Source organism: Enhydra lutris, unplaced genomic scaffold (assembly GCF_002288905.1).
Source record: "Enhydra lutris kenyoni isolate GAN:26980312 unplaced genomic scaffold, ASM228890v2 scaffoldscaffold34, whole genome shotgun sequence".
Lineage (NCBI taxonomy): Eukaryota > Metazoa > Chordata > Mammalia > Carnivora > Mustelidae > Enhydra > Enhydra lutris.
In genome coordinates, this window is record NW_019154118.1 from 13,938,296 (window position 1) to 13,964,896 (window position 26,601).

Below are 26,601 nucleotides of genomic sequence, written 5' to 3' on the forward strand. Positions count from 1 at the left end.
AAAAAAAAAAAAAAAAAAAGATTCTCTCTCTCCCTCTTCCCCTACCTCCTACTCCCAACCCCCACCCCAAGCTCTCTAGCTCTCTCAACAACAACAACAACAACAACAACTCAAAATAAACAAGAGAGACCCTTCCAGACTCTATTCTATGCCTAATGCTAATAGAGTTTATTCATACTAAGTGCAAAACACAAGGAAGGCAGGCAGGCTGGCAAAAACAGCAAGAAGCAACTGATAAAGAAGGAGAGGTGAAAATCACAAAATGAGTAAAGAATGGAGCAGGTCGGGTCCACTTGATGTGGGACCCAGAATATCCGGGTAGTAGCTGATGTTTCTAATAATGACCCTGAGTAACGAGAAGGATGATCAGCTTGGGCTCTGTGTATTCTGTCCGAGAGAGATGCATGTTAGTGATCCTTTCCTTAGGTCCACTTGCATGGACATATTTTAAACATATATAAGTTTATATAAAATATGTGTGTGTGTATGTATTTTTTTAAATTGTGCTTCTTAAAGAAGTAAGTTACATCCCTAACTCATTCTATCCTTCACCACCAGTGCCAGTCAGGACTGGGAGCTCCTGGTGGACGGAAAGACTCTTCCGTCTGGCCCTCTCGGCTCAGGGCGCAACACAGGTAGGCCCCCAACAAAAGATGGGGGACCTTCACAGCGGCGCTGGTGTCCACGTGCCTCCTGCAAGTGCAGATGAGAAGGCAGAGGGAACCACGGAGCCTGGGCTCCCTCCAAAACCAGTCCTGGGGAGCCCAGGACCTCACTTTCCCAGCTCCCAGGAGGCCAAGCTTAGAGGAGAATTGTCACGAAAGGGGTCTTGGCCATATCCCATGAGGGTCACAACCCCAGACTTCTCTGGAAGGAGTCCTAACCTAAGTTGGCAGCAGATAAGAGAGCATGTGTCTCCATCTCCCTTTGCCTGCTTCTAAAGGGTTCTAGTCAACCGCGGCCTGGAAAGGTGACAGGAACAAAGTCAAACAACAAAGCAGAAAGGGGAGGGTCCATCAACATCACCGTAGTGAGGCCCTATCAAGATCTCAGAGGTCTCTGTGAAAACAGCAACTCACAGGTAGTGAGTCAGGGCGAGAAAAAAAGACACAAAAGAGGGACCAACCTACAGAACCCATACCGTGCCTGGAAGTTGACATCTTCTGCCTACTTTCTTTCTGTGTGAACAGAAACTGCCCTGAAGCCATCTCCCTCCCCTCTGTCAACTACATATACGTCCTTGTAACCTGCAAAGCATCCACTCGCTTGTTAATTTCCTATCATTTGTGTCATACGCAGATACCTCCATGTCAGCATGTCAGAACCAAAACATCCATGGGGTTTGTAGCTTACCTCGTATGGGGGAAAGGAATGGACATTCATACAGCCCTTGCTATCATACAGAGACTTCATGGAGGCTCATCTCATTTAACCTCATAATAGCCCTCTAAGGTAGGTATGACTTCCATTTCACACCCAAGAAAACAGAGGCTCAGAGAGGTTAAGCAGCTTGCACAGAGTTGCACAGCAAGGAAGCATCAAAGCAGGGGTTCTGTTTCAGGGTCATCTGACCCTGAATCTCAAGGACCATCAACAGTGCCTTCTCTGCAAAAGAACAGAGTAAAGGCCTTCAGGTCACACATCTAGAGATAAGGAAGACCCTTCTCACTTCACAGAAGAATGTTCCTCCTTCCTGGCCTAAGCCTGTCTGGCATTTCAGGGGCTGACTTTCATGATAAATGGGCTCAGGGCACACACGAGATGTAATATGTCTTGATTTAGTGAAGCGCTTGATAGGTCGTCTGATGAAATTTTACTTGCAGAATTAATTCAGATTGTCTTGGCTGGGTGCTCCCATCACCCAGACAGCAGAGCGGCTGGGAAGCCGTAAACAAGTGGTCGAGAGAAGAGCCTGGGATGGGGGGGAGGGGGGTGTGCAGCCCCAGAGGCGGGTGACTCCAGCAGCAGGACATACTGCTGTCTTTCCCCCTGATGCAAGGACAGGAGCAAGAGAAGGATGCTGAACACGACAGTCCCTGGCCAGGGAAGAAGGTTCTTCCTTGGTGGGAAGGGCAGAGGGCAAGGGAAGAGCAAAATGACCCCCAGGGGGGTCATGCAGTCCCGGATGCCATGCAGCCGTGACACAGGGCCCAGAACCTCACTGATGGAGCCGCAGGAGAGAACGGTCCGCCTCGGAAACTGCTCTGGGGCAGCTCCAAGACGCAGCCGCCTGCCTGACACTCAGGGCAGCCTGAGCCTACCCGGCCAACGTGGCAGTGGGAGTTAGAGGTGGGCGCCTTCGGGGGAAAGAGTGCAGCCTGGACAGGTCAGCTCAAGGTGGGGCGTCAGCTTACCCCAGGAAGAGAAGGCTGGGGGCCCAGGAGGGAAGGGTGGCGAGATGCAGGGGAGGGACGTAGGGTGACTAATGAGGAGGAATCAGAGGCCTGGTGCACGGAGCTGAGCTAAACTGACACGGGGGCGGGAACGTGACTGCCACTCACAATTAAGGAAGGAGCGCAGAAGAGATGAATTACTGCATTTATGAACCTGTGGAGTAAAAAAAAGAAAGAAAGAAAACTGTCCTCCTGCCCTCTGGGGTGTATACACAGCAGGTGAGAGGAGGGAGGTGCCATTTTTTCGTCCTAAAGCAAAGGGTAGGTGGTAAGCCCGCTCCAAAGACAGAGGTCACCCAGGATGTTGAGGAAGTAAGCAGAGACATGTAGGGACAAAAGGGAACAGGCAGCTCCCAAAGAAAGCAGACGCCCGAGAAACGTTGACCGCCACTTCGCGGTGGAGGGGGCCAAGGTAAGTGGAATGGTTGGGGGGGAGGAGGGAGGGGAGAGGGGTGGGTGCCAGGATCCTGCCTCCTGGAGCGAGTTCTGCGTGATCCTTGCAAAAGACTTGAGCTGACTTGCATTTTAAAAGCTTCACTCTGGCTGTGGGCGGTGGGGAGGGGCTAGGTGGGGGGTGGGGTACGCAGCAGGGAGGTGGGGAGGGGGGTGGGGTCAGGTTGGGGCCAGGGTGGTGGCAGCTAGCAGAAGGGGCTAGATTTGGGGTATATTCTGAGGATGGAGCAAAGGGGAACTGAAGATGGGTGTGAGGTGAGGAAAGGAATCGCGAATGAATGAATGTCCCAGCCCGATGGCGTTCTGTGGACCCAGGGGCAGTGATCTCGTCCTCACCCAGGCTTACCTCCACCCCTGCGTATTCTTTCCTCAGTGTAAACTTGATTTGTAACCCGATGCTTGCAACTATCAGATCCCTGGCTTTGATCGGTGGAACAGCCCTCTGTGCACCGACTTGGAAACCTAAGCATCACCTGAAAACCTATTTCTGTAAGAACTCGTTTCAAGTAGCCAACAGCCAATTTGTAAATAAACCACTAGACATATGACCCGTACATAAGTAGGAAGTTCCTGTTTAAACGCTGTCATTGCCCAAATCGTCAAATCCAAGGCAAAGCAATTTCTGTTGCCCCTGAGACGAATGGCCTCAGCCCGGCCGTGATTCGCAGTGGGCAGGGACATCCATAACAGGGACAGTGGGAACAGACCCCAAGGCCTCTCATGATGACATAGTGGTTGGGGACAGACATAAAAGGAACTTGCATACTTGGTGCCACTCACAGCTCTCCTGGGCGGCCAAAGAACAGCAGGAGAGCAGGGGCCAAGCTCTCTGCCCCTCCCCACCTCTCCATCAGGACCCTGGATGCTTCTGGATGCTAGCCATCAAATCAACCGTCTAGGAGTGGGTAGGGCAGGGAAGGCAGGTGGGCCGGGAGAGAGAAGGATGCCCGCTGTGTGCCTCTGGCAGCAGCCTCAGTCCCGCCGTGAATCTCACCAAGGGAAGATGAGAAAGTCGGGAGTGCTGGCTAGGCTACTCGAGTAAATGGCAGACCCAGCAGAAAGCTTTCATAGCAACCTCAGTGCAAATCAGACTTGGAGAAACAAAGGCCGGACCGGCGAGGGCTGCTGTCAGCTCCAGAGAAGCTTCTCCACTTCTCATCTGACCCCAAAGCCCACTGTGGCTCCCAGACCTAATGAATAAACAGGAAGCCACTGGCCGGGCTCTGCATTCGGGGTCCCAGCCTGCAAAACGCATCAAACACCCTGCTTTCTGGGCCTTTGTCGATCCGTCTGCAGGAGCTAAGCGTGAAGCCGTGGTAAAGACAGGTGGATAGGGGCACCTGGGTGGCTCCGTGGGTTAAAGCCTCTGCCTTCGGCTCAGGTCATGATCTCAGGGTCCTGGGATCGAGCGCCACATCGGGCTCTCTGCTCCGCGGGGAACTTGCTTCCTCCTCTCTCTCTGCCGGCCTCTCTGCCTACTTGTGGTCTCTGTCTGTCAAACAAATAAATAAAATCTTTTTAAAAAAAGGATGGGTGGATAACACAGCGACACCTGCACTTTGATCCAGGCGTGCAAGGCCAGGAAGACACGTGGGCAGCAGTATGTGGTCTTCCAGGCAGTGGGGGCAACTACCCCACCCAGTGGACCCCCGCCGGAGCCATCCTCAAGCTGAGTACATCCCTCACCTGCCAGGAGATGAAAAGATGCACAGGGGCTCTCCAACCAGGCCCCTCCCAGGAGCCTGCGGAGGAAGAGGGACCCAGAGCTCCCCCTTGACTTTATACCGCACACCCGCTGTGTTGTGGGAAGAGAAAGTCGGAGAAAAAGAAAACCCAGGGGAGGCAGAAGGCCTTGCAGGGGTCACAAGCCTGAGAGACAGTGTGTTCCCACGCAGAGCCCTGACCACCCACCCTGATACAAAGAGAGAGGGCAGAACATGCTGTGAGACATGCAGAGGCTTTCATGGCAGAGAAAAACGAATTGCCCACCATCCCCCCAACTCTCCAGGGCTGTTTTAAAGCACAGACTGTCCCCGCCAGTGAAATCCTGGGCTCAAAACACTCATGCAACCCACAGCCATCACAGCTGGCCCCATCTGGGCCAGACCCTAGGTTTTTAACGTCATCTATTCATCCACCTTTCTTTCACTCCTAGAGCCTTGTGCGTGTCAGTTTCACGGGGCAGGTACCGGTGGGGGTGGGGGCTGGGGGTGAAACCTACAACACTCAGTCATGTTAGCATCCCCCCATCCAGCCCAGCTCATCAGCACCTCCTGCCAAAGTGGATTCTTGGGGTTACGGCCTGTCCTTGACCCTGGGGCCTGGCCCTCCTGAGTCCTCCCTCCCTCGGCCCCTCCCCCACTCAGCAGGGGTTGGGAGAACTCCATCTACTTCAGCACCCCGAGAGGGGTGAGACACCTCGGGGCACAGGTGCAGCTCCTCGGCCGGTCCTGATCCAGCAGCGCCAGTTCTCACTCCCGGCCCATTCCCCTGACCCCTTTTAACTTCTCCCCGCCCCACCAGGCCCAGAAGGTTCTCTCCTCCACAGCTCCAGGCCCTGCAAGCCAAGCGCTGTTTGCTGGTTCCAAATATAACCCCGAGTTCAGATCATAACTTCTCTCCCTACAGCTTCTTGGAAAAGTAACCGATTTCTCATTTCTCCAGACCCAGATCCACTTCTGTATCTAACACTTGATCCTGTGACCCTACTCACTGTTTCCCGCCTCCTCCCTTCCCTTCTTGGCTCTGGCCAGCACCCCCACCACCACCACCACCTCTCCTCTGAAAACATTCTCACCTGGCCCCGGGGGGGCTCCAAATGAAGAGTTCCAGCCTCTGGGACTGCCTAGAAGCAAGCCCCATGGTTGGCCCCAGCTTCTCCTCTTCCCTTGTGCTTTCCACGGTACCACCTCGCCTGAGTTTCCTCCATCCGTCTCCCCAGAAGGCTCCCCCGCTCGCCCCTTAAATGCTGGCTTTCAGGGCTTGGTCACTGGCCCTCCTCCTCCTCACCCCACACACGCCCCTGGCCACCTGTCAGAACCCTCACCACTGCCTATTACCCTGATGGCCCCAAACCTGCCTTTTCCGGGTCTTCTCTCCAAACAGTTTGGGGATATGCACAATCACAGCTCATTAGAATCTGTCCCTTGCAAATTAACCTCCAAACCTTTGCACCTTCCTTCTTAACCTTTTCTCACCTGGCAAAAGCCCGCATCCACCTGCGCTCAACTAAGCATCTTCTCCAGGCCTGCTCCCCAGCACCGGAATGTGTCCAGACAGCCCCCCATGGCCGGCTGCCCACTTGCCCTGTAGTTTATAGCCACAAGCTTTCAACAGGCACTCGTCATCATCATTGCCCTGTGACCACCCCGCTCCACAGATCCCCGGTATAGTGACACGAACCCCTCCAGACTGGCATTCTATACCTTCGCCCGTCCCTTGTACCTCATGGCCTTGCCCCCAAAGTCCACGGGGAAAACAAGAACACAGGCACCCCCTAACATCCCCCACTGAATCTATAGACTTGTCTCTGTCTGTCATCACGTTCTCCATCATCCACGCAAATATTCTCCCATCAGACGCCAAACCATTCATTTTCCAACCCCTCCCTCTCTCAAGGCCTTCATTCTGGAAGTGACCTGCTTTCCCCTATTATCCTTTTGGTTCCCGTACCCCATATTCCCATCACTGTATGCACGTGCTCTGCCACCTCTGGTCTTCAGAAATAAAATGTGCTCCCTAGAATCTCCAACCCCTCCCATCCCCCCCCCCCCTCCCCGCCACTGCTCCTGTCCCCACACCTGCTCACAGAGCCCCTCAAGGACATTCTCGTGCTCATTCCCCCAGCCCACTCCTCCTGTCCACTCTTTGGTCGCTCCGGTAGGGCTTCTGATCAGGGCCCCCATGTTACCCAACCTTGCAGACATTTCTGCACTTCTCTTCTGCACCGTGGGTGCGGCTGACCACTCCCTCCTCTCCCCCTTCTTGGGGCCCTTTCTTCTCTGCCATGCGGGGCACCACACCGCCCTGGCCTCCTCACTCTCTGGCCACAACTTCTCCCCCTCCATGCTGGTCTCTCTACTTCTGCCTGGCGCTCATTCCCCAGGGCTCTGTCCTCACTCCTCTCCTCCTCCTCAGTATTTCTGTTTTCTCCCCACGTTACTGTCTTTCCTCTTCATCACCCGCAACTCCCCAGCCCGGACCTCCAGCCTGGGCAACAGGCCCGCATCCAACCGCTTACTTGATACCTCCGTATTCAGTTGTATCACCGGCATCTCAAATGTAGCCCGCTCTAAAGAGAACCCCAGCCCCTTGCCCCCAAGTCACACCTTCCTCAACACTCTTCTCCTCTCCAGTATCACTCGGCAGCCCGGTCCACACCCCAGTGCCCCAGATCCTTCCAGCCCACCAGCAGCAGATCCGCTGATGCTGTCCCAGCTTGGACTGTGACTCCTGGCGTCTGCCTGCTCTATGACTGACCCTCGTGATTCAGCCACCTCTCCCACCGCCTCAGTAGTCTCCGGCTCTCATCTTTGCCCCTCCACAGTTCCTTGTCCCCATGGCTGCCAGAGTGACGTTTTTAGAATAGAAATCAGAGCCCGTCACCCCCCAGCTCAAAATCCTTTCGCAGCTTTTGTTGTGCTGAGAACCAAATCCAGGAAAGCGACAGAAAACCCAACTCAAACGGGCTTAAGTGAGAGAAGTTAATTTATGGACACGAAACGGCTGAAGCTGTGTGGGAGCTCGGATCTTCATCCCTCCCCTTACAGGGCTGCCTTTTCCAAATGGCACAACGGGCCGGGAGCAGCAGCAGCCTGGGCAGCTGGGGGTCGAGGGGAGTCCTCAGTCCCGAGGGGCTCTGTCCGCTCAGAGAGCTCCCCGCTCTGCCTTCCCTTCAGAGAGACCTGCCTCTTGGGCTCCTGCTCTGCACCCAGCCTGGCGGCTGCCCCAACACCACCCTCCTCAGCCTCAGCCCTTTCTTGTTCTGGGCTCCTGCAGTGAGCTGAGCTGCCCTTGGGGCATGTCCCTCTTCCCAGGCTCAGGGCAGGGGTGCCGGCATGCCTCCCTCTCCTCTCTCCTCTGCGTCCTTTTGAAGGAAAGAGTCCTTTCAACACGTGCCACTGCAGCTCCCTGTGAAGGTGTCACTCTCTCTTCACCACACTTCGTGTCTGTTCACAACTGCCATCTAACGGGACCCCATGGGGACATGTGTTTTCTGTGAAAACTAGCCAAGAAACAAAGAGCATCCTTTGGAGCCCGCAGCTCCCACGGCTGCCTGCGATGGTGAAGCGAGGCGGAGGGAAGACCTGGCCACGAACCAGACCACGGATGAGACCACGGATGAGACCCCTTACCAGACCACACCCGGGCCTGCCTCCAGTTGTGCACCGCCGCCCCCCGCCCCAGCCGACGTGTCTGACTGGCATTGTTTGGGCACAGGCTCATGCGCCCGGGTGGAGGCTCTCTCCTGGCCAAGAGCGCCCTTTCTTCCCTGCAAATTCTGCCCCCTCTTCTGAGTGACTTGGGATGAATCACAGCAACTTGGGGCTCTGTGTCCTGTCTGTAAAATGAAGGGGCTGGGAGAGTGGCCTTAGGGCCCCTTCTGCCTCTAACACACAATGTTTCTCAGGCCTAGAAAGTTCCTTTGGAGTTGTGCTTCCACGCCAAAGTCTGGCCCCAAAGAAGAAGTCTGCTGACAACATAAGGGGCCATGGGGCTGGAGCAGGTGGCCCAGGGACCTGCCTCTGCTTTCGGCTATTTGTACCAGAGACTCTCTTCTCTCCCCCTCTGAATCCTCCCTGCCATCTGCAGAGCCCTCCTCCCCAGACACTAACAGGATGGTGTCCTGTCTCTCGGGCCCCAGTAGAGAATGTCTAAACCCCCCAGCGAGACAATCAGGAACCAAGCTGCCCCCAGCTGCTTCTCCTTCCTGCCTCCCACAAGCCTGATGTCCAGCCCAGCGAGACACTGGGCCCTTCTCTGACCGCCCCCCTCCTATCTCCACACCACCACGCCGGTGCTCAGATGTTCCCTCTGCCTGGAACCCCTCCCTGGCCCCCGTGCCCTAGGCCTCCCCGCTGTGCAATTCAACCTCAGAATCAAGGCTCTGCGGGGCACCTGGGTGGTTCAGTCAGTGAAGCGTCTGCCTTCAGCTTGGGACATGATCCTGGGGTCCAGGGAAGGAGCCCCGTGTCAGACTCCCCGCTCAGCAGGGGGTCTGCTTCTCCTCTGCCTCTGTCACTCCCTTCTTATGCTCTCTAATAAATAAATTTTTTTAAAAACATCTTTAAAAAAAAGAAGAATCAAGGCTTTGCATCAGTGTCTTCTGTGTACCTCACCCACCCCTAGCGCGCAGTCAGAATTAGAGGCCCATCACCCGGACATCCACGCCCTGGGTCCTCTACAACCCTTCCACAGGCAGCACTTATAACACAGTATTTTGATTCATGAGGGAGCTCCTGGGAACTGGCGGAGTAGGGGGAGATGGGGCAGGCCTGGGGAGTCCGGCAGGCTTGCATTCCCAGTGGGCCGAGTTGCGCGTACAGGCACCAGGTAATGGCGGGGGTGGGGGAGGGACGACGACTCACGCAAGACTTTTCAGCGGGATGCCTACCCGTGCGTCTCCCCGGTGCCCCCCCAGCATGTGTGCTCCCGCAGGAAGGCTCGGAGTCCCCCCAACATAAGGCCAGGCAGCCTGCTCACCCTGGCTGGTACCCAGCAGCAGCGAGCCGCACGCTCCCCCTGCACCCGGCACATTTATCCCGCTAATGAGAAGTTCCTTAAAGCTCTAACGAGGCTCTTTCCACCGAGCAGGTTCAGTAACAGATTCTTATAAAAAATAAATTCGGCACATTAGTGGACCCGTAGGGAGGAGGCTGAATTTACCAAATACTGGCAGTTCCTGTCTTTTAATTAAAAAATAATGACAAGCTCATGGAATGTGTGGTCCCTCCCGAAGACAGATCTTCTGATTTTCCATGTAGAAAACTGATGCGTCTTTGTTAGGACAAAAACCATCTCTGACGGGCTGGAAATAGGAGGAAGTCTTCCCTATTTGGTCTCACCAGCTCCAACCCCCACCCCAGAGCCTTTTCCCACCCCACCCCCCACTTATCTGGTTACTGCCTTGAACGTGTGTGTGTAACACTTCAGACTGGTGTGACCCCACTTCCCCACATTCGTCTGTCTGTCCCTCCAGCCATGCAGCCACCTGCTGAGGTCACTGCGTGCTAGAATCTGGACGCGCAGAGATGCCCTAGGAGATGTCTCTGACCTCCCATGGACCACAGTCCAGCTGCAAAGAGAGATGTCAAAACAAACTAGCTCAGATGCCGAAGGCTACGGTGGGGGCATGCCCGGGGTATGGAGGGCATGAGTGTTTCCAGGGAAGGCTTCCAGACAGGCTCCGAGGGGGAGACCACTGTGCAGGCTCCCAAGGAGGAGGAGGAGGGGGAGAGGCGGAGAGAGGAGGGCAGTCAGTAGATGGGATGGCCACGCAAGGGCCCGGGGCAGAAGACACGCCAGCCCACAGAGGGAAAGCTGCCAGAGCCAGGAGGCAGGGTGTCGGGGAGGGGAGGCTCCCAGGGCTCTGCAGGCAACAGCCTGAAGCTGGACAGCCAGGCAGAGCCCTCGCCGGTTGGAAGCTGTGCTCGGCTTCAGAGCCTAGATTAGAGATCGAAGTGGCATCTGGTTCCTCTAACAAGATGTTTCATTGACTTCTTGCATTTCCATTTTATGTCCCATCCAGGGAGGCCTGAAGCCGGCCACAAATTCTATCCTTGGTCCTAGGAGCCACAGGGTGGGGAGGGGACTCCGGGAGGTAGGGGAGGGTGGGGGAAGGGTATCTGACTCAGGAAGGGGAGTGACTCGCTGAGGCACTCAAGACCCAGGCCCTCTCCATGCACCTTCCGTGTGTGGGCCACAAACTCCCACCTCCGCCTTCTACACACTCTGGGACAGGACTCCCACGGGGACACGCTGGGCCCAGCCCCCTCAAGGTGCCAGACGACTGTCCAGGCTGCAGCCCCCCTGTTCTGAGTGGATCTCTGGGGAGAAGGAATCAGGCTAGTGGAACGGAAGGCACAGAAGCCATCCACCCCCACCGCCTGGCAGGAGGTGGGCAGGCACGGTCCCTCAGGAAGTCCTCTGCCATTCCAGAGGGAGTCATTCCAAACTGTCGGGTCTGTTCTCACACTGCTCACCCTCTCTCCACCCCCTCGACTTCCTTGGAACACACTCCCGATCACTTCTCTGGACCAGATCCAGTTTTAGCCCATCTTTCTCGGGGTGCAAGACAGAAATCCACGAGCAAACCCCCGCCAACTGGGGATGAATCAATTAAACCGAAATGGCTAGGCTGCAGCGGACGGGGCAGTCTTCAAGTGAGGGCTCCTGCCTGGCATCCCCGCACGCTGTTCCCGGGGAGGATGCGGCCCCAGGGTACCCCGTAGGAAACATAGAACAGCTGTGTCTCAGGGCCGGCACCTGAACCAACCCAAGAAGACCAAGGCCTCTGGGTCACTGGCCTTAGGGCCACCTTAGGGAGAACCCGAGGGTACCCAGATCACACTGTGGGACACCGGACCACAACGTGGGGCCCACAGGTGAAGTGGCCCCGAGCCACGCCCCTCGCTGTTCCATCCCTCGCTCATCACACAGCGCCGACCGAGTGAACTCCTCATGACGGAGTGCAGCTCGGTGGTTCCCAATAACTCTTGTTCTGTCTTCATAGAGTTTGAGTTAGAGACCCTCTAGGTGTTGTTATCTAAAGATTCCTGGAGCCGTTGGTCCCTACCTGACAATTATAATCAAGATTTCTGGAGTTCTGAGTAGTTAAAACCCAGTAAACAGCTTCAACTCCTCCCTTTCAAAATTCATTGCTGTTGGTACTTCACATAATAAAGGGGGAGTTTAAGAGCGGGGACCCTGGAGCCAACTGCGTCTATTACAGCCATCATCAGTTCCTGGCTGTGTGACCTTTACCCAGTTACTTAACCTCTCGGAATCTGCTTTCCTCACGCGTAAAGAAGGCTTAATAATAATAGTGTCTTCAAGCACTTGATGGTGCTTACTACTCCACAGTAGGGTGACGGATGCCTCCCACCCCCTTACATTTGCCTCCCTGTATTTTTAAACTGTCTTCAATGAGCATATATCATTTTATAATTAGGAAAAAAAAAAAGCGTCTTAGGAAAATAACCTTCAATTAAATTAACTTAATATAGTTTCAGCCGAAAGAACATTCTAAAGACGAGATAAGCTGGTTTTGAGCGAGCCGGGCTGCCGGTCTGGGATGCCTCAGTCCTTTTAGCAACAACGGGAGGTATCCTCACAGCCGGGCTGAGGGATGAGAACCCCCTCGGGGAGCCCCAGCTGCAGGCTACCCCACCATGCCCGGCCCAGACCTCCTCTAGCTCCGAGATGCAGCCCCCCAACACCGTGGGAGACGGTAGTGCTCTGGCCTCATGACGGACATCTGCACGGCAGCCGAGTTCTGACCCCACTGCTGATCAGCCATGTGATCTTGGAAACTGTGCCAGCTCTCTGCCTCAGTTTCCACACACACAAATGAGAGAAAACAGGAACTCCCCGCATTGGGTTGCTGTGGTGATTAAATGAGACACCTCGGGCGCCATGTCTGACCCCAACCTGGGAACCTGCGTCATGCTCAACAAGGTGCTCAACAAGGTCCTAGTTCTTCCCACTTCCTCTTTCCACTCCCTTGGTGACATGGGCCAAACATGGTTTTCCTGACGACAAGGCAGGTGATTATCCCCAACCTTCCAGCTCCAGCCCTGACCTCGCTCCCCTACTTTAGGACCAGAGTTCTGATGACCCACAGGATGTCCCCCTTGTCACCCCGTTGACTCAAACTCAGCCTGCTCTAACATGGTTGAAGGGACTTAGGTCAATTTACCACGCTGCACTGAAGGTCTACTCAAAAAGCTTCCTCTGAAGGTGGAAGGCACCCCTGGCCTCCAGTCTTCTGGGAAAACAGACACCGGAATCAGCAGTGTCAACCCGAGTGACAGGTGCTCCAGGAAAGATGGCTAAGGATTACTTGGGGCTCAAAGGAGGGGGCCATTAGCTCTGCCCAGAGGGAACGGCTCGGCAAAGGCTTGAGCTGGGTCTCAGAGAATGAGCAGGAGTTCGGTAGGTGGGAAAGGAGGCAGACATCGAGCGGCACCAACAAAGACCCTGGAGCCTGAACTAGCATAAAATGTTCAAGAAATTTTACCTAAATCCTATGCCTAGACTCCAATTTGAGGGGTTGGGGTAGATAAAATACAGGGCAGGTTGGGGAGAGCCTTACACAGCAGACGGGTGGTTATTGGGATTTTTGAGGCTACAGACCTCCCTGAGAACCTGATGAATGTTATTGACCTTGTACCCCAACACTGAACCCTCTCAGGGACCCCTACATGTTGATAAACCCCAGGTTATAAACTGCAGACAAGTGCCTTCAGGAAGAAACCCGGCGACACGGCCACATCTCTTGGCTCAGAGCCTGTGCGCTGTGGTTTGGGTTCTCCCCACAAAAGCAGCATGCCACACCATCTAGAGGGCCCTGCTCCTTCCCCAGGCGGCAAGCCCCTGGGACCCCAGTGATCCCTCCCCAGAGGCCTGGATGGGCCCCTGACAAACCCACCCCAGCTGCACTCCATTTTTGCCCCCTCCCCCACCCTATGCGGTCACTGACACATTCTCCCCACCTATGACCAAGTCCTAGCCCCACAGAAACACAAGAATTTTTAAATTGCCTTTGATGGGGCACCTGGGAAGGGCTTTGAAATCCAGGTAGGTTAGAGCTGTTCGCTCCCTTTACCTGGCTGCCTCCTTAGCCCTCGGGCTGCTCCATGGAACCCCATGGAACCCCTCAGCACGCACGGCCCCTGCAGAGACCCACCGTCTGGCTCCCAGGGGAGGCGTCTGGCTTCTGTGTTTGGGGATCCTGTTCAGTCAGGAGAAGCTGACATGGCTTTAAATATTTAACTACTTTAAGTACGTTGGCATTGATAATAACTTTGTTCATGGTAGCTCGAATTAAGCTCCAGATCAAATACGATTTGTGGGACCTACCATACTTTAAGCAAGGTCCCCGGCCAGCTTTGCTTACAGCAGATGGCCACAAGGGGCAGCTGTGTATCCCAGGCAGAGCACTGGACTCGGAGTCCATCTGCAGAGGGGCGAATAGCACTCTTTCCCATGGTGGTGTTGTAGAAAGCAAAGGAAACTTTGCAAAACTGCTTCTTCTGGTGACCCACTAGTTGGCTACCAAGGTAAGGGACAATTACCACGGAGATTCTAAGACTCTCATGGCTCCTCCCCAGAGGTCCACTCTGCGATGTGCCAGACCTCTTACCCAGAACCTCTTCCAGACCGCAGGAACACAAGACCCAGGACTATCCCACAGGCCCCCAGAAGCTACCCCAACCCCTGCAAGGGAGCTACACTCTCCTCCCCCCGGGAGACGCCCCCCCCCCCCCCCCCCCCCGGCCCCCCCCCCCCCCCCCCGCCGAGGGTGCCTTCCCCTAGGCAGAGAGCCCCAGGTGCTAACCTCCTACCTTAGGGAACCCCCCCACCCTGCCACAGCCTGAGTTGAGCACCTCTCACCTGATTCAGAAGCGGCTTTGGCCTTGGGCACCCCCAGGAGCTTGAGGGGCAGTTAGACTGGGCTGCTTCCTTTTCTTTACTCGGGTTTTCCCAGTGCAGAGAATAAGCAGAGAAGAAACGTCTAACCTGCCCACCCCTCCCCCGGCCAGTGAGGTCACTGGCCTTCCCTCCCTCTGGTCCACCCGCAGGAGGACCCCTCGCCCATCCTGGGACACAGTCGGAGCCCTGAGCCCTGGCTAGGACTCAGCATTGTCGTCCTGTAGACTTTACGTACCCACGAATTACCCATGAATTACACCGACTTGCGGATGGAAACCCATTCTTTTTCCCCTCCTGACTTCCTCCTTCTCTGCGATGAGGTTGACAGGTAGGCTGCCAGTTTAAAGGTCTCAGACAAGTAGCCAGTGCAGCTCCTGGCCTATTCCATACTTCAGGGGGATAAGGGACCTGAAGCAGTCTGCCCAGCAGGCCCAGAGCGGCGAGGAAGCCAATGATAATGGCTAATGCAATACACACAGTTCCATTACTAATGTGAAAATTGATTCTAACTCATGGAGAAAGAAAGGGAAAATATGCTTGGAATGTTAAGTCCCAAGGATTTGCAGAGGCTGGATGTGCGTGTCCCTGGGAGAGTGAGACATTCACAAGGTAGACCTCACAGTGTGGGATCAGACGCCCGCCCGGTGTGGACTGGGGTGGGGACTGGGGGGTGTCCACAGGACAGTGTCTACTTCCCGTACAAGAACCTGCCTGTAACCAATTACTGGGCTCCATTCTTTCTTCCCAGGAAGGGACAGCATCTCCAAAAACATGCCCTCTCCCCCTGACCCAGTGCCAGACCTGTCCAGGAAAGCAGACCCATCCTGGAGAAAGACACACGTCCGGAGGGACGCGGGCAGCCGCAGAGACGGTGGGTGGTGCTGATGTTTGTTTCTTCCTATCGCTAAAGAAAGACTTCTAGCCTCATTACGGCTGTGTAATATATGAAAGTCTGAGGCGGGGACATCAAAACACACTCCTGTTTATTAAAGCTAAATAATCAAGACAAGGTTTTTACTTAAACATTGGCCTTGGTAATAAATCACAAACACGCTCTCTGGTGTTCCTTGCTGTAGGACATGTAAATATATATCCTTTCCCTCCAGCCTGGGTCCCTCCCCCTAATAAGGGAAACCCATGCAAAGGTTGGTTTGTTCGGGTGGTTTTTAGGAACGAGTGAGTACGCCTTCCAACCTGTACACAGAAGAACGTGTATTTATTCTGCAATAGATTCTCTCATTCATTATTGAACATCTACTTTGCGCATGGCGTGGGACCACGGCGGAAGCTGAGACTAGGGGAAGGTGGTTTCACAGTGTGGTGGGGCCGTAGCTTGCAAATGCACACAAATGTATGTACACAGACACACATACACCATAGACACACACACATACAGCATATGTATGAATTACTATGTATTAATACAAACATATATGTTCCTGAGAGAAGCGGTACACAAAGTGTTTGGGAACCAGAGAAGAAAGAATGATTAAATGCTCCCCCCAGGGTTTGGAAAGAACTTCCAGAAGGCATTTGCGTTTCCTTCCAGGTAGAACTCCCCCAGGCAATACAGAGATCCTACAGATCTCATCTGCACACATGCATTTCCCTTGTCTTCGTGCCCAGCAAACAGCAGTGCAGTCTCCCTATCAAGGACAGTGACTATATTGAAGCCTGCTCCATGGCTAGGACCCAAGAGCACTTAAGCTCCTCCAGCCGGGTGCTTCCCCTGCTGCCCACAACCCGCCTTTCCGTCTGCTTTCCCCTCAGTCATTTCTGAAGGATCCGTGAGCCAGGTAGGGAAAGGATGACAGAAATGTGGGAAAGAAAAGGAGGGGTCCTGTATGTCCACTGGCGGGGCAAAGAGTGAGGGAGAGGGACACAAAGAAGTCAGGGCCTCTCCATTAGCCACACCGCAATCCTTCCAATGTCCTTAGCAGCTGTTCTGCGTCTTCTCTCTAACCTTCCTGCAGCCCCTTGCTATCTTGCCAGCCTGCTCAGGGATACACGGTAGCTTTTATCAACAATGTCTCAGAATGAGACTCTGTCTGGGTTCTAGGCACCATGCACCCCTGAGCATGCTCTAAGGGGGGTGCAGGGTGGGGAACACACCCCGCGGCTGACCCCGTGATACTTTTCTCAGCACGTCCTGGGCAGACGGAGCCCGTGGTCAGCCCCACTGCCAAGTCCTCTGCCGTGGAGGACGCCAAGCCAGGCCTCCCAATCCTGTGTTCAGGCGATTTTTTTTTTTTTTTTTTTAAATCTATATGCAAGAGTTCACATTCGCTCCTGGTTAATTCCATCTCCTTTGGTTTGGGCCCATCGTTCTGCCTATCGATCATTCTACATGCTGCCTATGTCAGCCAGCAGCGTAGCTCCTTTCTGGGCCAGCCTGGTGCTATGTGTGAATTCGACAGTCTGCCTTCCCTCTCCCCCATCCAAGACATCGACAAATATGTCACCAGGATGGGGCCGAGGATGACACCCGTGGTACTAGAGACCTACCTAGAGACTAGGACGGTTCACTTAACATCCGTCACGCAAAACCGTGAGCAACTGAATGAATAAAGAGAGGACTGTGGATTCTCTCCAGGTCCACCCTGGTCTTTCCTCGATGCCCTGGGTCGGACTGTTCCGCCAGCTACAAATCAACTGTCTGTACCACTGGGCAGTTTACAGCTTTTCTTTCCCTCCTCCTTCCTCTTTTTTTTTTAACAGCTTTCCATCTTATCTCTAAAGACACCATCAAGACATGGCTTAAGGCTCCCTGACATTAAGACACCCATGTCTAAGATACTGAAACACGGCAAGATTTTGAAAAAGAACGGGACATGGGACTTGACCTTGCGTGTTCTTCACGAAACCTTACCAGCCCCAGTGAGCACCTCTTTGTTTCCTCAGCGCTCCAAAACCATCTGCTTCGTAAACTCGTTCAAGATGTTGGAGGAAAATGCCATAACACTTATTGCTTTAAAATATTTTTTAATCTGCCTTTTCCTCCTTTGTGGAACCATCTACTCGTCTGCAGACTTCCGGCACCTCTCACCCTCTCCGCAATTCCTCAACGCGATGCTTCCAGAATCGCATTTACAATCTTCCGCTCCTCCCCTCTAAGAAGGACTTTATGATTACCTTTGTTTGTCTGGGTCTCAGATTTACTCCTGGCTTGGGCCCCCCAAGGTATAAATGCAGCCCTGTGGTCGGGAGGAGCCGGCCGAGCTTACTAATACAGTATTCATGTACACTCATGCCTACTACAGAAAAATTAAAACCGTTCCCGCTGATTTGAAGGCAGGTTATAGCGTCATTTTTGTATCTTAAGGACTGTTCATTATGTAGGAGCAAGGGATGCATACAAGTGGCAATGCAAATGTGAGCATATGTGCACGAATGCGCATATAAAAAATTCAGCATTCGCGGAGCTCCTGCTGTAATAATAATAGTTAATATTTTATATCACTTTGCTCAGGTACTAAGTGCTCCATATATTTTACCCGTTTAAACCCCACTCTAGCCCTACAGGTGAGGACTGTGATTATGCCCAGTTCACAGCAAATAGAAGTGTGCCCCTGGCAGCCAGAGCACTGGGACAGGGACCCAGGCAGCCTGGCCCTGGAGTCTGCCTCTCTTAGGTGTGATTCCATACATCAGCCAGAACCCGTCCCAAGCCTTCCACTGCATCTCCTCCAGCCCCCGACAGGCATCACATTCTTTATACCTAGATACTGTTCACTCTTCTGCAGACATTCCAAGGACTTTTACATCACCGCGCTTCTCTCTGTTCCTGCTACTGGCTCTGCCTGGAATAGCCTTTCCTCTCCTGCCCGCTCAGAAAACTCCTATTCATCCCTCAAAGCCTAGTTCAGCGGCATCATTTTCTTGGTGAATCGTATCCTAGTCTCACCTCAGGAGAATGATTTGTCCCCTCCCTCCTGGTCCTACAGCAACCTCTTTGCACTATACTAGAGCCAAGACCATGCAGATCGGGCTTTATAAATAGCAAAAGATTCTGGAACGGGGATGTTGAGAGCCGACACAAATAGCAAGGATAAAATTTGCAGGCAGGAGCCTGCTTCCCTCTCTCTCTCTGCCTGCTGCTCTGCCTACTTGTGATTTCTCTCTCTCTCTGTCAAATAAATGAATAAAATCTTAAAAAAAAAAAAAAAGAATAAAGTTTGCTGGCTATTTGAGGCTTTCACTTATTAATTCATTTAATAAATATTTATTTCATACCTACTGTATACCGGCTACTCTTCTTGATCCTGGGGATAAAGCAGTGAACAAAACACAGACATTCCTACCTTCGTGGAGCTTACAGTCTAGTGAGGGGAGACCGATGATAAATAAAATCAGTAGAATATATAGCATATTAGCAGGAAGTGAGTGCTGTGGGGAGGAGTCAGGAAGGGAAGGAGGGAGTAGAGAGCAGAGGGGCGGGACGGGGAGCCAAGACCCTCCTGTTCACTTGAGGGGGTAGATGCAGACAGGAAAGAGCATGTGCGGTCACAGCGGGAACAGACACCCGTCCACAGCGATCACGTCTAACAGTAACTGAGCGAAGTCTGTGCCCCCAGGCATGGCGCCCAACACTTTCCGTGAATTATTTCATCGAATCCTCACTGGTCTCTGTGGTGAGGACTATTGTTACTCCCCTTTCATGGATGAGAAAGCTGAGACTTGGGGAAGTTAATTAAGCTTCTGGACCAGGGACCCACGGAATTTAAATGATGGCTGGGACTCAAACCCACGTCCTTCCGACTTCGAGGCCACGGTGCTGGCTCCCCACACCCCAGAACTCGAGCAGTACCAGCCAAGCCTCCTGTTGTCTGGGTCAGCCCAGCCTCCTGTTGTCTGGGTCAGCCCCAAAACATGCCCGAGAGCAGAGACAAAGTGCAGCGCAGGGAGCAGAGAGGGATTCTTCGAGCTGAGCCCTGTGCCCGATGGGAGCCTGGACAGTCCCGGGATGCCTGCTAGCTCCCGAACGAGGTGTTCAGCTCTGCAGCCAGAACACGGGGCATGGCTGAGGAGAGAGGCTCTAAACCCGTGGCCAGGCCTGACCAGGTGCTTCCCTCCTGGGCACCTCCACGGGCCTCTCCTGCCTCCCCTGGCCGGCCCAGTGCTGCTGTACCTCACCCTAACCTTGCCCGTGGGGTAAGAAAATCCCCTCATTGTCCCTCTTAGCAGCCAAATGACGGCACAGACATGTGTATCCAAAAGTGCCTTTGGCTGCCCACCTACGGCCTCTGCCTCATGTTGAACCTGGCTCCCCGGGGCCGCCCAGCTCCTGGCGGTAGTTTCTTCTTTCCCCAAACCTGCACTCACTCCAGTACTCTCACCTTCACCCTTGACCGCATCTGCCCCCCTAGGTCAGGCTCCCTCCCAGCCTCACCTCTGGTCCCTGGCCCACCCTACCCCCTCCAAGCAGGGTCTCACTTTCCTGACGGCTCTGAAATTCACCCAGAGTCCTGCCTCCTCCTTCTGGTCCCCGTTGAGAGGAAGCCCCTCCTGCCCCGCAGGCCCTTCCCCCTGGCTCTCTTCTGCTGTGTGCTGGAGCCAGCCCAGACCACCTCACAAGACTTCCCAGTTCTGACTTCAGTGATGTCACATTGGTAGCTTAAAATGAACTGTGGTGTGGGTGTTCACACCATGGCAAGAGTGTTCACACCATAGCAAGGGTGTTCGCACCATGGCATTCAGTAAACACTATGCATCAGGGCTTCCTCCACACAAGCCCTTTGTCAAACACTGACCAGCTCACCAATGAAAGTAAACTCTCCCAGAATGACCAACTGTCCCAGTTTGCCCAGGATCATCCCAGGTTTAGTCTGAGTCCCAGGAAGCCTCTGAGTCCTGGATGGGCAAGTGAATGGTTGGTCACCCTCCCTGCTTTACTTCTGCTGATCTTCCTCAGTCAGTAAACTGTCGGGCTTCTCAGGCTGGAGAAGCCCTCCCTGGACCCTCTGCCCTCGCCTGAGGCTTTTCCTGGTCTCTCCTCTCCTCCCGGCCAGGCTGCAGAGGCCACAGTCACAAGTCCTTTCCTGTCCTGTCCAACACCGTTTCCCTCCTGGAATTTTCCCCTCCCCTTGACCCATCCAATCCTCTCCCAGGAAGGTTGCCAAGGACCCCTGAGCTGCCAAACCCCTAAACACTGTTTGCTTTTGCCTTATCGTATGTACCGTTCTACAACACTCCACACCGGGACCATTCCCCCATGTCTACCCTGCCTTCTGAGACACCCTTCTCTCCTGCCAGTCCTTCTACCTCTGTCTACTTCTTCTGGTTCCTTTCCGGACTCGGGCCCTCCAAGTGGACAGTCTTCAGAGCTCGTCACCAGCCCCCCTCTCTTCTACCGTTAAATGTCTTTCATGGGGAAGACGCCTGGGTGGCTCAGTTGGTTGGGCAGCTGCCTTCAGCTCAGGTCATGATCCCAGGGTCCTGGGGTTGAGTCCTGCATTGGGCTCCTTGCTTGGTGGGGAGCCTGCTTCTCCCTCTGCCTCCCTGCTACTCTGCCTGGCGTGCTCTCTCTCTCTGACAAATAAATAAAGAAAATCTTTTTAAAAAAAAAGTCTTTCACGGGGAGTTCCTCCAAACCCATGTGCCCCCTATTGCCTCAGTTCCCAAATCTGCACCCCAGCCCTTGCCTCTGTCCTAAGCTCTGGGTGGGCATATTCAACTGTCCATTGGAGATTGCCATGGTCGCTGCAAATTAGCTAGTCTACAACAGGGCTGAGTCCATCATCTTCTATGGCAATCCAGTCCTTCCCTGTACACCCAGCCTTGGTGAATGACTCCCAGCTGCCCCAAAAGAAGAGTCTGAGACAACCAGAGCTGGTGCGGATGTGGAGAAAAGGGAGCCCTCGTGCACTACTGGTGGGCGTGCGAGCTGGGGCAGCCGCTGTGGAAAGCACTGGAGGGTCCTCAAAAACTTAAAAAGAGCACTAGTATATTGCAGTAATCCCACTTCTGGGAATTTATCCAAAGAAAATGAGAACACTACGCCAAGGGCCTATCTGAGCCCCCACGTTCACTGCCCCATTATTTAAAACAGCCAAGACATGGAAACAGTGCAAGTGTCCGTCAATGCGTGAATGGATACAGAAGATGGGCTATATATATACAACAGAATATTATTCGGCTACGAGAAACAAGGAAATCCTGCCATTGGCAACAACATGGATAGAGCTTGAAGGCACTACACTAAGTGAAATGATCAGAGGAAGACAAATACCATATGATCTCGCTTCTCGGTGGGATCTAAAAAAATAAAAATAAAACCCAAACCAAAAATCCAAACTCACAGAAAAAGAGACCAGCTTGTGGTTCTCAGAGATGGGGAGCAGGGGGGAGGGAGGACTGGAGGAAGGTGGTCGAAAGATACGAACTTCCAGTTACAGGATGATTCGGTCCTCGGGGGATCATGTACGAGGCGATGACCACAGTTAACACGGCTGGAGGAGACACAGAAATCTGCTGAGAAAGTTGGTCCTCAGTTCCCATCACAAGGAAACAAATTCTTTCGCTTTTTTTTTTTTTTTTTTTGTCTTTTCTTTTTATTGTATCTATGAGTTGATGGGTGGTAACTAAATTCACTAATCAATCATTCTACGATGCCCACGCTGGACAGCCGGGCGGCTTAAACTTCTACTACGAGGTTTGTCAATTACGTCTCAGTAACACTGGGGAGAAGAAGCCACCCTTCCTGGCTGGGGTAACTGTTAATGAGGAATTTCTGTAGCTAATGAGCCTTGCAGTTACACTGAGAGGGTATGAAGTACCGCAAGGCTTTCTTTTTCACCCTGGGTAGTTTTCATACGCATCTTCTCTGTGTTGGGGGAAACAGTGCTATTAAATAATGTCAGTGATGGTGTATCAGCTCATGGTCCTCAGTGTGAGATCCAGGCCCTATACGAGCCTCCTGGTCAGTGGGCAGAAAGAACCAGAGCCACGCACGTGCCTTCTCATACTAGGGAACATGGGCATGAGTCCTTTCCACGATCAACAAAGATATCCTGCATCGAGTTGGAAATTGCAACAGGTAATAATCTGGCTTTTGACAAGACTTTATTTGGATGAGATGTATTCATGTATTTTACAAAAATAAATTTTTGTAAACTCTGGTTTAAAAAAAAAAAAATCTGAGAATCACCTGAACGCCTGCCTTTCACCCAGCACCCCTCACCCATATACAATCGACCCCTAGGTGTCCTGTGTCCTCCACGCCGCCCGAACCCCCATCCCCCTGCCTTAGGCGGCACCAGCTTTTGCACAGGGTCACGGACACACTGTTACTGCTCTCTGTGCCTGCGCTCCGGGTCACGTCCCATTCTTCCTCCATCCCGCAGCAAGAGTGATTATTTCTAAAAACAAATCTGATCGAGCTATTATTCTGTTTAAAATTTCTTAGTGGTTCTCTGCAACTTTTGGGATACAGTTCACACATTCCAGTGCACACACATAAGACCCTTCCTAAGCTGGTACTGTGGGGATACCCCAAGGTCACTGACCCAACCCTTGGCACATCAATCCGGGGCCAGACAACCGCCGTTCAGCCGCGGGGTCTGAGAGAAACAGCATCCCTGAATTCCCACCAAGGACATGTGGGATCCGGGCTCTGCCATCGCAGAGATGAAAGACCCTATTGGCTCCTGCATGCAGGATTGCTATAGGTCCAAACTAGATAATCCGAGGAAAACCCTTAGCCACGGCCCGATGTATAGGGACTGCTCCATTGTAACTGTGATTAGCCCTTTGCCTTTTTTTGTTTGTTTGTTTTAAGATTTTATTAATTTATTTGACAGAGAGAGAGAGACAGCAAGAGAGGGAACACAAGCAGCGGGAGTGGGAGAGGGAGAAGCAGCCTTCCCACCAAGCAGGGAGCCTGATGGTTGGGCAGCTGCCCAGGACCCTGAGATCATGACCTGAGTGAAAGGCAGATGCTTAACGACTAAGCCACCCAGGCATCCCTAGCCCCTCGCCTTATTCTTGGCCACCTCTGCCCCCAGCTCCCGCCCTGGCCCAGCCATCACACGCTGTTCCCTCTGCCTAAGATGCCTCTGACCTTTTCTTTACCAGACCATCTCCTACTTGTTCTCTGAAATCAGCTCAAGCTGTATTACAGGTATTATTTCTCCTCTGCTGCCCATGTCTGATTTCCATGTCCTCTCTGTGGACCCCCGGCTTGGTGCCTTGGCCTCCACCTTGGCCCATCACGCTACACTGTGTTATCTGTCCACTGCCCCAGCTTCACTACAAAATGCTGAACTTGGAAATGTGTTCCCTGAGAGCTGAACATAGGGCCTGGCATAAAGTGAATGTCCCCCCAAATAATGAATGAATGAATGAACGAATGAATCAGCAAAACCAGGACTCATCCCAAAGGTCTCCAGACCTCCAAACATCTCAAAGCATTCGAATCCCGAAAGAAAGGCACCAGGCCAAGTGTGTCTTCACCTGGGTCTCCAGATACTTGAGAAAACCCTAGTTGAGGGACGAGTCGTGCGGATCCACTTGGGAGGGACTGGTGGCCGCAGGGAGGCCAAGGCCAGTGCCAGAAAACAGAAGATGCTCATTATGAAGCCAGCGAAATGAGACCAAGGTTGGGGGGTGCCAGGGAGGCGTCCCCATTAGAGGAAGAAAAACGAGACCAAGCAAACCACTGAAGCAGTCGACTGAGACTGGGAAGGGAAGGACAGATTAAATCAAACCTCTGACAGGCAATCGATGCACATTCAATTAACAGTTACAATATTACTAATTTACACAAAATGTCTAAACAATACCCTTTCCCCCTCTGGGGAGATCTTGAGTCAATGCCTCCCAGTGGGTGGGACGCTCCCTGCTAACCCTGCAGGGCCACTGTGCTTACGCCCAGGGCGGACCCCACTGGGACAGCAAGACCGAGAGATCCTGGGGTGAAGGGTGGGCCCGGGCAGGTGCACGGAGCTGGGACCAGGGGTTGGGGCAAGGATGTTCAGAGCACGTGGCCGGGTCACTTCTAGAACCGGAGAGGAACCACCAGAGATTCCAAGAGGGCAAAATCATTATCAGGGCAGGCATCTGAGCGGCCACAGACCCTGGCTTGGCCTTCGGAAGTCCTACTCACTGCAGCCCATGGCGCTTTGAAGGCAAAGCACCTGCCAGGTGCACTAAAGTCCATCTTCATGCTCAGGGCATCCAAAGACGGGGGACGTCTCCCTTTCGGGGTACACAGGAGAGAAAAGAGAAAGTATCCACTCCACAGGGTCACCCCAAGGTCACTGACGCAACCCTCAGCATGATATCCTTGGGCCAGAACCTCGAGGGCGCAGGGTACTGAAGGAACCAGACAGAGCTCAATTCTAACTGTGACCCTGGGTAGGCCCTCACTGCTTCGGGCCTCAGTTTCCCGCTCCAATAAAATGGGATCACACTGGTGCCCACCTCGAGGCTGGGTGAGACTTGGACAGCACGTGGGCAGAGTGCTCAGTCCAGCGCACGGTGACGTTGGGTGCCTAAGCCCTACTTGGGACAGCACTACAGAGCAGGTCCATGTGGGGGGCAAGAAGGCAAGGGAGGAAAATGCCACGCCCCCTTCCATCGTTCCGGACAGATACATACTGAAAGCTCTTGTAAGTACTACCTACACACACAGACCCCAGGTCCCCTCATATCTTCTAAGCCTTCCAAAAGCCCAGCTTTAAGCAAAGCATTTTCTTGAGGAGAGAGTGAGCACTGTCTCCAAACACCAGATGGCCCATCATATCCCTTCCACTTGCACAGCCCTGTTTTCCCTCTTGATCCCATGACGGGCCAGGCAGGCCTCAGCATTCCCATTTTATAGATCAGCGAACTAAGTCCCAAAGAAGTTAAATGATTTGCTCAAAGTCACACAGTAGCAGGTCTTGTCTTTCTTAAATTATACTTTTTTTCCAGCCCATGATGCTCCTGAGACACAGCAAGACCAGTGAATTACAGGGACAGGGGTGCTGCCTCCCGCAGAGGGGAGGGGGTCTGACAATCAGACTTCTCGTCACTCCAAAGTGCTAGCCAGCTCTGAGTCCCCTACACCTGGGGTCCTCTGTCCCTTTCCCACATCCTCAAACATCACGGAGCCTATGGTATGTCCCTTCGTTTGTCTAAGGAACTCCTTAGGTCTCTGCCCTGCTTGGGAGAGCTCAGCCTGCTCATCCAACTCAGGTTTCGGAGGTGGGGGCACCCCCTGGATCACGGGCACGGGACCCTGCAGGAAGTGCCTTTCCAAATTTCGGAGTTTAAGCACAGATGATATAAACGGCTCTTTGGGCGATAGGCACCCAGCCGGGAGATGCCGCCACCTTCGACAAAGGCTCTCCGACAGATGTGAATATGCAGAGACAGGGCAGCGAGCGGAGAGCTGCCCCCAGTAATAGTCCTTCCCGCGCACCCCCCCCCCCCCCCCCCCCCGCACGGAACTTGCTGGGGCCAAGCCCCCCGTCACTCCTCTCCATGAAATATCCTTCCCTGCTTCCTCTTCCCACAGACCATCGACCAATTCATTTGCTCACCATTATTTTTAAAACTCAAATTTTATTAGCAGTGGAGCATGAGTAATAAATACTAATACACTGTTTGCACTTGAATTAGCCCTGCATGTCCTGGGACCACAGGACTATTTGTCAAAGCCAGACGTCTCCCTCCCACCTGCATTTTGTGGTCAGACACAAGCCCTTCCAAGGTCATGGACTCCCAGGCGCCAAGGGAGAGCAGGGGGAGGGGGTGTGCTCTGAGGACTTGCACTTGGGGCTCCCTGATTCCTAAGCAGAGCACTTAGCTGCCTGGAAGGAAGGGCAGCTGTGGCAGGGCATGCTAGAAGACCTGGATCCCAGCTCTACTACCTACCAGTCTAGCGCCATGAAGCAAACGTGTCAGCATAACCACTCTGAACTTCTGTTTCCTCATCTGTAAAATGGGTCAATAACACTCGCCTCCCAGAGTTGCTGGGAGTATTATATGGGCAAGCTGGCAAACGTGCACACAGCGGGGGCGGTGGCTGTGAGGGGCACGAGGGAGGAAGGGTTCTCCCTACCAAGAACTGCAGGATACCTGAAATTACCCTCACCTGGTTCCATGGACGAACAAATGAGGG